Source organism: Malaclemys terrapin, chromosome 9, assembly GCF_027887155.1.
Source record: "Malaclemys terrapin pileata isolate rMalTer1 chromosome 9, rMalTer1.hap1, whole genome shotgun sequence".
Taxonomy (NCBI): domain Eukaryota; kingdom Metazoa; phylum Chordata; order Testudines; family Emydidae; genus Malaclemys; species Malaclemys terrapin.
The window spans coordinates 28088508-28104093 of record NC_071513.1 but is presented as its reverse complement, the minus strand read 5'-3'; the positions used below and the strand labels follow the sequence as shown (position 1 = coordinate 28104093).

Sequence of the window (15586 nt, the reverse complement as noted above, 5' to 3'; positions counted from 1 at the left end):
TGAAATGCAAGGAAATTTTGTGAAATATATACAGTATTATTTCTAAGTGTCACTTCTGCCTGGGCATTCTATGATAATACAATAAAAACATTATGGCCCAGATCCGGCCAGAATTCATGCACATATTCTTAACTTTTTGCACATGAATGTTCCCACTGACTTCAGTGGGACTATGTATGAGTGTAAAGTTAAGCATGTGCATTCGTTTTTGCAGGATGAGGGCCTTAAATAGCCATTGCTATATATATAAAAAGTCAAATGAAAATAACAACCAGAGGAAGTGTATACAGGAAATGGGAAAAGATAATAAATAAGAAGACAACAGAGTAGGAATGATTGTCTAATGGATAAAGAACTGGACTAGGATTCAGGAAAGCACTGTTCAATTCTCTGCTTTTCCAGGCTTCCTGTGTGACGTTGAGCAAGTCACTTAATTCACTCTGTGCCTCAGTTCCCCACCTGTAAAACTGGAATAGTATTTCCCTACCTTACAAGGGTGTTGTGAAAATAAGCAGTAGTGATTGTGAGGCTATGGTAATAAGGGCAGAGTAAGTACCTAAATAGATAAAAAAATGTTCAAATAAACAAAATAATGGGGGGAAGGGCATGAAGTGTTGTTTCAATATGGAGTGGAATGGATGTAAAAGAGAGCATATTCTGTACTTTATGGTCCACCACAACATGCTTGCCTAAGCTGAGATCCCTAAAAGGCAGGTGGTGTCTACATGCAGATGTTATGTCTGTCCTGTTACGCTACATATATTGTTGCAAAATATAAAGTACTAAGTAAATGAGATTTAAAAAAAGTTAAAAATACCCCTCCCGTCAAACAAACCTTTTTCAGGGGGTTATTTTGGTATCTTGTGTTAAGAATCTCACTCAGTTGGCCTGAGTGGCTAACCCGCAGGGAATTATTTTTATCAATTAAAAAATTACTGTTTACTATTTATAGTGGCATTAAAATATAGAAATGTTGGGCAATGTCATCCAAAGCAGCTGGGCAGGGAGCTCTGTGAGGCTGAACATGAGAAGATGCTTCATGGAGGGGGACCAGGTGCTGGGTGGGATACAGTGTTGGGATCCCCAGGGCAGAAAACTCCATTGCACAGGCATCTGTGTAGAGGATTAGGTTATCTGTACTGCTCTTTTGGTTCCTCTTCTCCCTGGGCAGCATGGCGCTTCATGTATATTCCTTACACACACATCCATCAGGTTGACCCCTGAAGCCACTATGGTCATATGTTACCTGTATTCAGAATGAGTATATGTACTAAAATATACACCACACAGACACTCTCAAGTTGTTACCTCCCACAAATCTGAGCCGTGTATACATTGATGGGGAATATCCCTCAGGGTTTAAATATCTATTAATTTTACATCCAGCATTATGTGGTTGAGAGTTATTTTAGAGTCACTTGGTCAAAATCTTTTCTCAATTATACCTCAACAACCCCAGTGGGGTATAAAGGAAGGTCAAAATCTTCTCTCAATTACACCTCTATAACCCCTATCTATGTTTAGCCTTACAATACATGTATACAACAAAGGTAAGCCATTTTCATTGGTTAAATCAGGACTGAAAATACTCCAAGTGATAAGATCTAAGGTTCCATAGAAATACTCAGAACAATTTCACTGAAATTAGTGAAAGGGGATGTAGTATTATGGGGGGCAATGAAACCTGGGTTTGTTAGGACTGAGAAGGGTGTTGTTTTATATTTGTTTAATCAGACATTGTCCTCTTCTCCTTATGATTTTCTCTTGTTAGGACATGGCACATGCACCCGTGTTTTCTCTCTTGATGAATGAAGCAGAGCTCAAGGAGGTTAGCTGAGATTGGCTTCCACTTCAAGAAAGATTGCTTCTTGCTGACTGAATTATAATTTTAAAACATGGAAGCTGTTCATCAGGAAGCTAACACTTTAACTCCTTACATCTCTTCTGCCTCATATTTGATGGGTGAAATATTGGCCAATTGAAGTCAATGGGAGTTTTGCCATGGACTTTAATAGGGTCAGAATTTCACTGTGGTGACCCAGCATTAATGTGACACCATCAATAATATTATTAATAACCCACTCCTGCATATTTTTATAGTCCAAATCCATTGAATATATCATCCAAATTATTTAAATGTGTTCATCAAGGTACCAAGCCTGCAGTTGGATCCAGTAGAGTGCCTATCAGAAGCTTCATTGACTTCAGTATTGTTCCTCCTGAGTAGAGATAGAATTGCAGGGTCAGGCCTTTGTTAGCAAAGTTTGGTGTTCTAGCATATTGTGGCATTTCATGTTTGATGAAGCAATTGCTTTATGGCAGAAGAGAGTAAAGAAACACAGTCAATTCACACAAACTTTGACTATGACATGTGCATAGTAGGTCATTTTAGGTGCACATCATGTATAAAACCATGTCAGGTTATTCCAGAGGTCTGAGCCATGAGAAACCTTTGATTTGGGGTTTGGCTTGGAAATTCCAGCTTCACGCTGCCTATGTCCAAGGAACATTCTGATGAGGCTCCTCGCTGTGTCCCCTTTGGGAAAGACAAGGCGGGTGAGGTAATATCGTTTATTGGACCAGATTCTGTGGGTAAACCACAAGCTCCATGGAGCTCTTTCTTCAGTTATTTACAAATTTTGAACATTTCCGCTTGCCGCAATCACCTCCTCTAAGGTACAAATATCAGCTCATGACACATTAATGTGGCTCGTTGTTAACATCATGCACTTTCAAATCTGTTACCAAATGGCTGGTAGGCCCAAATCTAGCAAAGCACTTAGGTCCATGTGTCACTGTAAGTATATGAATGGTCCCGCCCATCATAGTCAATATGTTCACCCTTTTACAGTGCTAAATGATCATTAGGAAATTACCAAAAAAGGCATAAAGACAACACTTAGCTTTGAAGTCAATACATTTACTCATGCTTAAATTTACCCACATGCTCAAATACATTGCTGGATTGGGATCCTAGTGCATGAGCTGAAAGGTTGAACCCATATCTGAACTATGATTGACCAGTTGTCTGCCAAATGAAAACAATGTACAGGGAACTTCCTTTCAACCTTCATATTGTGTCACATTAGATGCATTTCTGACTTTATATTAGTGTGTGTGTGGGGGGGGGTTTGTTTTCTTTTTGCCCATATTGTAATTTTCTAAGGATTTATTTTGTATTGTAACTAGGCAAACACATTAGTTAAAGCCAGATAGCATCTTCTGACCAGCTTTGCCAGTAAATCACTGAGCTATGTAATTGAGTTTGTGTAAAATTATGCATTGTAACCTTGGGAATAAATAAAATAGGGAGAAAAAAGTAGATCTTTTAACTCATACCATTTTTTCAGCACACAATTTCTTTTGATTCTTCTTTTGCCCTCCAACTTGATCATGTTTGTCCTTCTTTCAGAGTTCAAATGAAAAACAAACTACAGTATAAAAGTGGTGAAATTTAACTGAAATGGGTAATGATGTCTGATTTGGCTTGTAGGTGGAGTGGAAGACAATGCCTGCATTTATGGTTAACTATAAGTGATACACTAGGAAGATGATGGTATTCAGACACACACAAACAATTTGATTCAGACAGATTGGATACAAGATTTCAACCAGCATAAGGAGAACAGGTGAGAACCCTTGAGTGTGAAGCTAAAATAATAAGTATTCTGGTGGACAGGGAAAATATTTTTGCTATAATACAATAGACCTTCTATTATATATTAAAACTCTTAATTTAAATGTTCCCAAAGACTTCTTATAAATTAAATGGAAATACAAACATGCTAATCAAATGGGGAGGCATATTTGCAGATAGTCACTAAATCAGTGACACGTCTTCACAATTTTATCAGTGTTAAATAGCAGGTTTGCTTTGATTTAATTTAATTCAACGATTCCTTCTATCTTCACAGGTATGTTTGCAAAGAAAATCTGCTGACCCTGACTTGTAACTTAGGTTTTTGTTGTTGTTGATTTCCATGCTATTTACAGCCAAATGATGGGGTCAAAGCTTCCTAACAGCATGGCCAACAGATGTAGCACAGAGATGACAACTGGAGGTTTCAGTGCTCTTTTGTTACCTGAGCACTGACTGATGGTTGAGATGCTGGAAGTCTGAATGTCAAAGGGCACCAGAAGGCTCTTACAGTCTTTGAAGCCCAAATCTACTTGGGAGAGAAAAGGCCAAAAAAAAAAAAATGCTTTTTGCTTACCTTTATGTAGAAGTGAAACGAGCAGTTTGCTGGAGATTCATACTCTAGAAAAGAGGCCCCTTATGTGCTCTGAGGAATTTAATGGAGTTTTCTCATCAACTTTTCGATGGAAAGCAAGCTTTGAAAGCTGTATATATTTAATGTTTGGAGATTTGGTGGTTTTATCTAAAAAGTTAAACTAGGTATTGATAGAAAAGAAAATTTCTGAGTTCAGAACAAAACCAGCCCCTCTGTGTGCTTACAGAAAGTTTTCTCCATTGACTTTGTTTAAACTTGCTTTGGGTGTGAGAGCTTAGAGACCTCTTTAGGTCAGAAAAATGATTGCTAATACACCAAGTGTTCTTCCTTTTCTCCACTACTAGCTGTAATTAAAACAATTATTGAAAATGTTTCAAATCTATGTAGTCCTTAGTTAACTTTTAAAATTTGTATTTGAAGAAGAGCAGTACAATTAGTTTGTATCTTGCTCAGAAAAGTGCTAATGACTTGAGAATGGACATTACTGCATTGCCAACAAAAAGAATGTGATTAATATTACACTTGAATTTATACAGAGTTATTCAGTTAACTATTTTATATTGGAAATTAATTTCCATATCTCAGAGGTGTCTACAGACTCATGAATACTGTGTTCCCAGTACACAGTCAGATAGGTCTTCCACTTAATATACATGGCACTTAGAGAAAAAAAAAAACTTTAGAAGGAGGTAAAGTGAGGCTTGCCAGGATAACTGAGTGATACAAATAGTAAGTCTGTATTCTACAGATTATCCATTATGTAAATTTAAAAGTGTTAGGGATCATTATTTTGAAGAAAAAGAAATAAGAAAAAAATTACGGTTTTGTCTTTCTAGAAAGAAAAGTTCCTTTGGAAACTCAGAGCAATAGAAACTTACAAAAAAGCATGTTTTTATTTTGAAACATTTCTTTCCATATCTTTGTTTCTTTAATACTTCAGAACTGACTTTACAAATCTTATCATTCAGGCAGTCTTGGAACAAGACTTTAGTTTTACAACAAGCTTCTTGGTAATTTGTTCTTTTTCGTCCTTTAACAATAGCCCTTAAACATCATTACAAATCAATATACTATGTCAGTTTAAAGTGAATAATTCAGATTGGAAAACAGAGATGAAAAGTATAAATTATGAACTGTGTATATAACAGATGAGTACATGGGATCGAAATATATAATATATATTATATCCAGCTGCTAATTGGAGAAATATTTATGAAAACACACCTATTCCATTAAAGACTTGTGAGAAGTAAAATTCATTGATAAAAGGGGTGTGTTGACAAGAAAGCACAGAGTATACTGCAGAAATAGCCAAAGTTCTATTTACAGGTGCAATAGTTATAATGGTTCTTTCCCTAATAGCTGAGTTCATGCCTGCAGAATATGCAGACAAGTTGGAGGTGTCCATTCAGAAGTAACTGCTACACTGACAAATTCATTTTTCCTCAAGCGTACATGTGCTTTATTTATATATTGTTTTTACCACCTCCTAATCTCATGGCTCCTCCCCTTCATTATTTTGGTTTGGTCTGGAATTGTGGATCTCGCTGAGATGAAAATCAGATGTGATAACTGGCAGTGCAGAAAATACTGGTTAGTGAATTTTCAAAACAAGCTTAATTGACGAGGGCTTGTGAAATGACCTGTTTTTCTAAAGCCTGTGTACAAACTTGCATGTGCATGTTTGCATGCTCCAATTGCATAGATGTAAATGTTACTTGAGAGCACATGCATATATCTACACACACCTGATGCATGCACGTACCTACATACATGTACAGAAGAACAGTTTTACATATGTGCCTTTGAAAATCTGGACTAATATTTATTAGTTAACAAACAACTGAACAAAAATATCAGTAATGATAGCTTCAAAGAGTGATATTTCCCCCCGCCATAAGTTTTAAAAAATGACCTAACAGTATTTGTACAAATATTTTCCAATAATTAAAGGCAGTGTAATCTCTTCCTCTTTCTATGCTTTTCTGTGGACATTTTTGACTATAATATGGTCAAAAATAATATACAAATATTAATCTGCATCTTTGTTTCAGCACAACCTCAATTTGACATTGCATTTTTGTCAGGTGGAACAAAGAGCAATAAATTAGTTTTGAACGTTTATGATCTTGTATTATAAAGACTCTGCAACAGATGGTGTTCAAAATCAATTGTCAAAGTGATGGGGGATTAATAACTCTGGGTAAGGGCACAATTCAAGATCAACTGGGCATTTTTCAAGATCAACTGCCATGTTTCATTATTGCAACTTATATTTTAAATATGTTTCAGATGCTTTTTTAAAAACAAATTAATTTTTAGTAGAGCTGAGTGAATAACTCATAACGAATAACCGAGTTGATGAATTTTGTCTTCTGTTTATGGAATGTTTTTGAAATTATTTGGTAATTTTTTTTATGAGTTTCAGTGACTACGTGGCCTGCTATTCAAAATCAGAAATTCAAGCTATATTGCTTAGTTGTGACTTATTACAAGTCACATGGTATTGTTTCTGTTCCCTGACAAGTTGAGGGCAAATCCTATAATCAGATTTCTGGGGTGAATGTTTGTGGAGGGCAAATTTAAAAATCCCTTTCGACAAATATATAAGTTTATAATTGGCTTTAACAAACAGAATGGGTAGTAAAAATCCAATGGTGTGAAAGTAGTTGGAAAGTAAACACACAGAGACATAAATATGACCGAAGCAAAGTCGTTTTAAAATCCAAATGAATGTTTACAGACATTTTTGTAGTATTTGCCCAGCTCTAGTTTTCCTCTTATTTGCTCAAATACCTATTTTGAGAAAAGACCACCAAGTTTAGACAATAAATGTAAAGGGAAGTGTAAAGGAGGGCTGTGGGTGCTAGGTTCCAAACACTGACAACTTCACTGAATAATTTTAGCTCTCCAAATAGGGGTGGTTTGAATCTCAATTGTATTTCATAATAATGACATAAATTCATTGATAGTTGTCTTGTTCTGGTAAGACCCTAGTTTTCTTCATCCCTCAGCCAATGACTTTGGGTCATCAATGGGAGATCCATTTGTAGACTGTGGGCTATGACGGATGTGTGGGCTATGTCTCTTTTTATATATGTATATTATTTTGCCTTACCTCTAAATACAGGGAAAACACACAACATATTTTTCAACAAAATGCATATGCATAATCTCAAGAGCCATGCATCCCATTTAACTGTCATTTCCTTTGATTAACCTTCACCTGACCTCACTCCCTAAGGCAATTTCATTTCCTTTTGCCCCTACATTTAAATACTGCACTCTATCAGGTAAGTGCATCTGTCATTGAAGAACTGGCTATTTTATTAGAGCTCACCATAAATGTTTGTTATAGAAAACAGTTTGCAGAATCTTGCACTATTGAGGATAGCTTAGTTCAATGCAAACAGACCTGTTGTGAGCAGTTCTGTCCCTCCTTTAGAAAAGCATGCACTCGTGACCAAGAAACTACATAAATATAGTTTATGCATTTAAACCCCGCATTATCGAGGTGTGTAGATATGTGTTTTTATTCATAGAATTTCAGGCTAGAAGGTGCCATTATTAGAATTAGTTGGGAATTTTCCAAATCAACTTTTTTTATTAGAAAATGCTGATTCATTGAAATGGAAACTGTTCACAGGAAAGGGACAGTTTTGATGAAACTACTGATTTAAAAAAAAAAAATTAAATATTTTTTTTTTGAACCTTGAAGCATCCTGTTTGATCATATTTCAAATGAAAAGTTTTGCTTTTTGTTTGAAATGACTATTCATTTCAAAATTTTAGATATAAGGTATTTTTTTTAGAGAAAAGGTTGAAATAGAAATTAAATATTTCAAAATTATCAGGATGCAAGTTTCAATGAACCTGAGCCACATTTTATTTTATTTTATTTTATTATTAATTCATGAAAAATTTTGAGACTTTAACTTTTTGTCCCAGGAACAGGAAAAAAATTCAAAATTTTGAAAGGGAAAACTGTCTCCTGTCCACCTCTAACATAAACGAGGGCACAGACCCTCACTCAATAGTTCTTGCGTCAAGCCCATTACTTCTGTTCAGGCCATAGCATATCTTTTAGGAAAATATCCAATCTGCAAGTGATGGTGGATTCTCTATGTTCCTATGTAAGTTGTTCCAATGGTTAATTACTCTCACTGTTAAAAATATGCACCTTAGTTCTAGTTTGAATTTGTCTAGCTTCAACTTCATTGGATCTCGTTATGCCTTTTCATACTAAATTAAAGAGATGTATACTACCAGAAATTTGTTCCCTGTATAAATACTTGTACACCATGGTCAAGTCACCCATTAATCTTATTTTTAATAAACAAACTAGATCAAGCTTCTTTAGTCTCTCATTATCAAGCCTGTTTCCCAGTTCTTGAATCATTCTCATACCTCTTCTGTGGACCATTTCCAGTTTTTAAATACCATTTGGAGTTGGATGGGCAGCTTCAAACATTTGCCAATATCAGCTATGCAAAAATCTCAGGATTCCTCCCAAAATGATGAGACTAGCTTACAATAATTTATTATTAATTTGTGTTGTGGTATCACCTACAAACTCCAGTCATGGACTAGGGTCCCATTGTGCTAGGTGCTGTACAGGCACAGAACAAAGAGATGGTTTCTGACTCAGAGAGTTTACAATCTAATTGCTCTCTGGTTTTTGAGCTTTTAGGTCATGTTTACTAGCTATTCTCCACAGCCATGGGGGATAATAACTTACATATTTTATAAAATGAAAGCTGAGATTCGCACAGATCTAGAGCCTTAAAAAAACAACAACCCACCAATATCACAACACTTATGATAAAATTATGAGAGTTGGCAATTCAGAGACCCATCGTTGATTTAAATTGGTATAGCTCAAATGACTTCAGGACAGTTTTTTTTCTTTTGCTTAAAAAATATCCAGTAAAAAAAGTAATGTAATAATGTCTATTGATCTTTCTGTAGGTCTCATAAAATCTAAAGTTTGGGCCAAACTTTATCAGATTTTGTGACTGTAAAGGTTTTGCAAACAATTCTCTAGAGCAAATATTTCCATGAAAAACTCCATAAAAACAGTCTGTTCTTGATGAATGCTCTTTAATGACAGAGATGTACTTACCTGGCAGACTGAAGAATTAAATGTAAGAACAAAAAGAAACTGAAATTGCCTTAGGGATTGAGGTCAGGTGAAGGTTAATCAAAGGAAATGACAGTAAAATGGCATTCATGGCTCTTGGTACATTTTTAATCATTTCTCTCTCTCTCTCATTCAGACCCACACACAGAGTTTATAACTTTTGCCCAATGTATACAGGTAAAAAAGGATTATATTTTTGCATTTGGTTTTTAAACAAATACGACTTGTTGGATTTCTGCTACTGTTTAGCTTTTTTAAAACTTGTATAGAGATGCTTTAAAATGTGTATGCGGAGCTGAGGAAGAATAAGGAAGAATATTAAGAAAAGATGATTTTAACAAGAATATACCACTGTATACTCTGCCTCTGATTCATTGCGTTATGAAGGATTTCCAGAAATGGGAGAATGAACACCTTGATTAAGCTAAATAAGACACCCGTGCCAGACTAGGCTTTGAAGATAAGATAGGGAAATGGACCCGTTGATATAAGAATGGTTTTACTCCCTTCCAGTTCTGTGATAACCTATGAATAATTACTCTGTTTTAAAGTATAGAGTAAATGAATATTTTAAAGTGATTTCTACTCCCCGCCTACAAAACAAAAAATTCCCACACAACTGATTAAATTGTGAAGGGAGCTTTTGTCCCATTAAATTGGGTGTCAACCATCTTCTGATTGATTGATTGATTTTTGTGTGAAACTTGTTTTCAAACTTTTGAATTGTCATTTTATGCTAGTCACCTTAGGTAACTTTTACGCAGTATGACACAAATGAGGGCAACTTTATGTAAGTTATCATTGCCTAAGGCAATGTTTTTTTCCCCAATAATGCAAGGAATTTTTAAGGATATAGTAAAAAAAAAAATTAATCTTCAGATGTGGTAGTTTGACTGTAACAAGAATGTTTTCCCCACTATTTGGATCATATGCTGCCAAGCACTGAGCACCATCAGCTCTTGCTAAAATTGTTGGGAGTTGAGTCTGCTTGCAGAGCACCTTGCAGAATTAGGCCTTCTAAGAGTGATGGGTAATATAAAGCTAACATATTACTGTAAAACATTGTTATATCATCACCCGACTGAGTTCTACAATAAGTGATGTGTTAGTTGTATCCACATCTGAGAAAAAGTCTGGAAATAGTTTTCCTTGTATTGCCATGCTGTATATCTACATGATCACTACTGGTAACGTGGCATTTTCCTGCCTGTTCCCACATGTTAAATGCGTTCACATGCATGCCATATGTGATGTTTGACACCGAGCTGTAAAGGGTAGGAAATCAATGATGAGCAAAGCTGTGAAAAGATGATAGGTGATGATAATAAATGGTAGAGTTAGTCAAAACTAAGTCATTTATCTGAACCCCATAAATGGTACCTGGTTCCAATCCACCCCTGATTTTGCAAAACCAAAACCAACCTCACTTTCCTCAATCTCTCCTGTGCAAGGGAAAAGAAATCACTGACCAACCCATGGAGGCCGAAATCAGTACTAATTCTATTAATTGAAAGATAGTTCATTCAGTACTAAGGCCTGATCCTGTGAAGATTTAAATAGGTGAGTAACTCAGGTGCTTAGGATGGGGCTCTTTGTTATCTTATATTGAAATAATACTTATATTATTATTCTCATACAATGGGAGTTTCAAAGGTAATTACTAATGGAAGCAGAGTCAGGCCAGTGCTGAGTAGTTATGAAAATCCTGCACATAACATTTCTGTTTTGTAAAACTTTTTAGGATTTTTGTTTTGCTTCTATAAAATGTGACATCAGTAGTTACTGGTGAGCCTTTGATAAAACAGGAATAATCATAGTCAAACACACTTGATAAAATTTTAAATGACATCCTATGAACAGCTCAGGAGAAGACTATCAGCATTAAACAATAACAACTAGGAAACAATCCAGAGTCTGACAGTGTATAATGTTTCATTGGAAAGACCAATACTGCCACAAAACATTTCTTCTGGAAAGTTGCACATAACGAAATTGTATTGCTATTAAACAAAACCACCCAAGAAGAAATATTGCTATAAATATCCAAGCTACAGTCCTTCCAGACACTGACCTATTTAAACAGAAAGCTTGCAATCGGCTAAAGCATTCTCTTCTAAGTCATTCAAGATGGCATCAAGTGCATCCTTACCTCTTTTCTTTCAATGTTTGTTTTAAAAAGCTACAGCATTTTCATAGTCTCTTATTTCTTCTTCAACGGTAACACAGAATTTGACTGGAAAAAGTACTGAAGCCTGGAGGCTTAATGAAAGAAACTCTGACTGAAAATTCTGTCGTTTTCTAATGAAACCTTGTGAATGTTTTTTTGTATGAATATACGTAATTACCATGTAGGATGTCCTGAGAGGCCATACTGGCTAACCCAATGCAAATAAAGTGATGGGAGATTGGAAGGGACTGGAGTCCTCATCCTGCATCCTGATCTATGCAGTGGGAAACCTGGGCCTGTGCAGAGCCCCACTCAGTGCCATGGGACCCTTAGAACTGGCTGGAGGATCATTGAAGCCAATTGAGCTCTGCACAAACACAGGGGTTTCCCTTCATGGTTCAAATTGCCGGTTCGAGGCCTTTTGTTAGGACAAAATTTTTTTCATGTGAACTAAAACTGATTCATATTTTTTTCTCTTTGCCCATGTTGCAGAACTGTTGTGGGGTGTGTGTGGGGGGAGGGGAGGAGAAGGGAGGGGGAAATATCACCATTTGCAGCTTCCCCTATCGGCAAAAAACAGGTTTTTATGTTTAGCAAAAACTGTCCTTGTGCATTGTAATGGATGGGAGAAGCTGAAGGTCAAAGGTTAAATTATATGTGCTGTCTCACATTTGTGCTGGCTGAGTTTTACATACTGTATGGGATTAACAGCATTCTCATCCTGATGGAGGGAGTTTGGGGACAAGAGAGCTCATTCCAGTATCCGAGTAATATGACCAAAAAATAATGGACCAGCATGAAGCTCAGGACATATTTTCCATTTATTTTCTATTTTGTTTTTGATTTGGAAGGAAATGTTATAAGAAAGTGTTCTCAGCTTTATTAATTATTTTGGTGGGAAATTGGGAAAGACTGGAGGTTTTGGGGAATATAAATGCAAGTCTGGTAGTGATATTATCAGCAATACCATGAATGGAGATGAAACTAGAGAGAAGAGGCATAGAAAGAAAGAGAGAGAAACCCCTCCTACCACCAAAACAGCAACAACAGCAGGGCACGTGCTGCTGTTTTATTTAATTTCGGTGGCGGGGCACATGCTGAAATAGCAGCTGCACCCACAAAGGTCAACGATATTGATACTTTCTGCCTCCTCTCAGTGAAGGCATCAATGAACAACTTCAACACTGATCTTTGTGAATCAGCCTCAGCCCAGTTTGTGCCACTACAGTCTCCTAAGACTAAAAGAGGAAGATACAGTTTAATGATGCCACAACTGACTGGTGGTCAAAATAAAGATGTTGGCATTCTAGTGAGCCTCCTCAGTGTCTGGTTATTTAAAAGTGTGTGGGGTGGATTGGCACTTATGTGGGAATTATTAACTTGACTTTCTTGTTAAGCTAGTTATGTTACAAATTGGTTTGATCAATGCCGGTGATAATAGAATAAAAGTCATCCAGCAGCTACCATAGTTTGTTAACTCGAATGAATTCATATGTTTGGCTGTTTGGTAATCTGTTGGAATAAATCAGTGGTCTCAGTTTGTTCCCCAGCATTTGTTGGGATCCAATGAATGTTCTGGGTTGAATGGAGGTTTTTTTGGACATCTTGGATATTCCCTAGACCTAAAAACAATGAGAAGGAGGAGACCCTCCTCAAGTTTTGAGCCTCTCCTCAAATGGAGCTGATGTGGTCACTCTCTCTGAGGTAATTTCTGATTGTATATGAAATTAATTTATAGTGCAATGCATCCCTAATTGGGGACTAATTTCTTTTATGAGTTTTTGAACTGGAAAATGAGCTTACTGCCTAAGCGTACCGCCTCAAATTCCCCTTTGCAGAACTGATCATGCAGAAGGATGGGTCATATCTGGAATATAGATCTAAAAAAATAAACATTAACAATAATAGCATTTCTTTATGGTGTCAATTTAGAAATACGAGTAATGCAGGAGTAGGCTGGCAATAGAAGCCTTCGCGTTCCATGCTGTTGTCCTTATTGGGGTCATCAGAAGGTCAGGAGTCTAATATTGGCCTGGACAGCCCTGGGCAACTTTGGACCATTTAGTGTGCCCACCTGTGGGTACTGGTTTAGAAAATGTGTCAGCATGTTTCCTTGCTTCTGCTCAAAGTACTAATTCTGTGAGTTAAGGGCCTTTCAGATGAGAAAAGTAGAATCCATTCCTGCCACTCAATGTCTGAGTTTACCGGCACCAGCTGTACTATTGGAAAGACAACTATTGGGAAGAGGGGCAAGCAACAGGACAATCTGGAATAATGGGCAACTTCATGATATATTTTACATAAGACTTCTGTCTTTTGCATCTTCAAGGACTTTTATTCCTCATAAGCATTAATTTTATTTGATATCTGAATGTGGGGCTCTCCTTTAAATAGTGGTATTTAAATACATTTACAATAACTTAATATTTTTTCAATTAGAGTTTCATAAAATAATACAGTTAATTTTTTCCGTTCTGTCTTTCATGAGCCAATATTTTGACCGTTGTGCACTCCTTCCTTCCTACTACTTCCATTTTCTCTTCCTCAAATACAATGCCACTTCATTTCTTCAAGTGAAGACTATGTGGTTGTATATGGGGGAATACTTCTCAGATGTCTAGAATGTGTTCTATTTTTGCCTTTTAAATTATCTTGGATATTAGCACCATGAACCTGCTTGTATACAACACACCTACCCAGCAACTTGTCAGGAAGTTCTCATTTTCATTGTAACTACCTTGGATTTGGTCTTCTATACGTAGCATCTTATCTACTGGAGTAGCCTTCATCAGAAATGCTTCTTTTGGTTGTTCCCCGGTCGTGGAACAGTGGATTTCAGTTCTCTATTATGTATAATAACTTCAGGAATCTAGTGGCAAAATAATTGAACATTTGACCTACCAAGATATTCCTGCTTTATTAGGCTAATAGATGGAGCAAGAGTTTCTAACAGGATTATGGGACCATAATACTGTACTGTATATCAATAGGAGTTGTACAGAATGCAGATAGTATATGGCCCAAACTGTTTATCTTAGCTCAGCTAGTTTTCACTGAGTTTCACCACATTATAGGCAAGTGATCAGCAGCTCCAGTAGGCCTTTTAGAATAGGGAGAGAATGCTTGCATGAACTGTTAGATCATTTGATAGTTCTAATTGGAATTTATTCTCTATCCAGAAAGTGTCTGATAATGAGTAAAAATAAGCTAGTACCAGGCAACTGAAAATTGGCAGTGCACTAAAAGCTGACTAAAGTGTTTTGGGAGACTATCTTCGCCTCCTGTGAGCTGAGTCAGAGTTCCTTATCCACATGTATCCACACTACTCCTAATAAAACAAACTTTAAAAGAATTTCTGCACCTGGGGAAGGACTGAGCCATTTTGATTTTGTGAGAGAGAAAAAGAGAGCGACATTGATTTTACAGCACTGCCCATTGAAATATTTAGAGGATTCTCATTCTTACTGTATTTGGGAGAAATTAAACCTGCTGCCCAACTTGAACCAAAATGATAACTTGTCTTTTTGTATTTCTAAAAGAATTTAAGTATTTTAAATTAAAAATAAGCTACATTGGTGTTTTCAGTGTGCAGGTGGAAGGAAAGGACTACACAATGGGCTTCGCAGATACTTAAATCTGCCTCTGAGAGAACTCACTATTGCTCCTGATAAAACTCTTACTTCTAGTAAAGGCATAGGACAGATTAAATTCTCAGTCTGAATTCTCCCTATTTCTTGGGTATACAGCTAGAATAAGGACAGATCACTTGAATTACTTTAGCTTCTGGAAAACAAGGACAAGGCTATATATATCGCACATTTTTGGGCTCTTCTTCACAGAGGAAAAGCAGACATTGTTTATATGAAACAAAATGACCAATTCTCTATTTAGAGAATGCAGATGAAAGTTTAGTTAAGCTTCTACATTTTCTGGTGCAGCTATCTTTTAGAAAATAGAGCTGAAAGGAATCTGTTCCCACAAAATCTGATTTTGCCTCAACTTAGGTTTAAAGTAGAAAATATTTGACAATTAATACTTGTGTGTACC

General features: G+C 36.3%; 1 long non-coding RNA gene across 1 annotated transcript in view; it reads left to right on the top strand.

Moving 5' to 3' along the window:
* LOC128842661 (uncharacterized) overlaps positions 1–15586 on the top strand; it is a 121246-nt gene that overhangs the window by 30529 nt on the left and 75131 nt on the right. The window contains exon 2 of the long non-coding RNA XR_008446084.1: positions 3494–3629. This is a non-coding gene — a long non-coding RNA (uncharacterized LOC128842661). The remainder of the gene's footprint in view (positions 1–3493; positions 3630–15586) is intronic.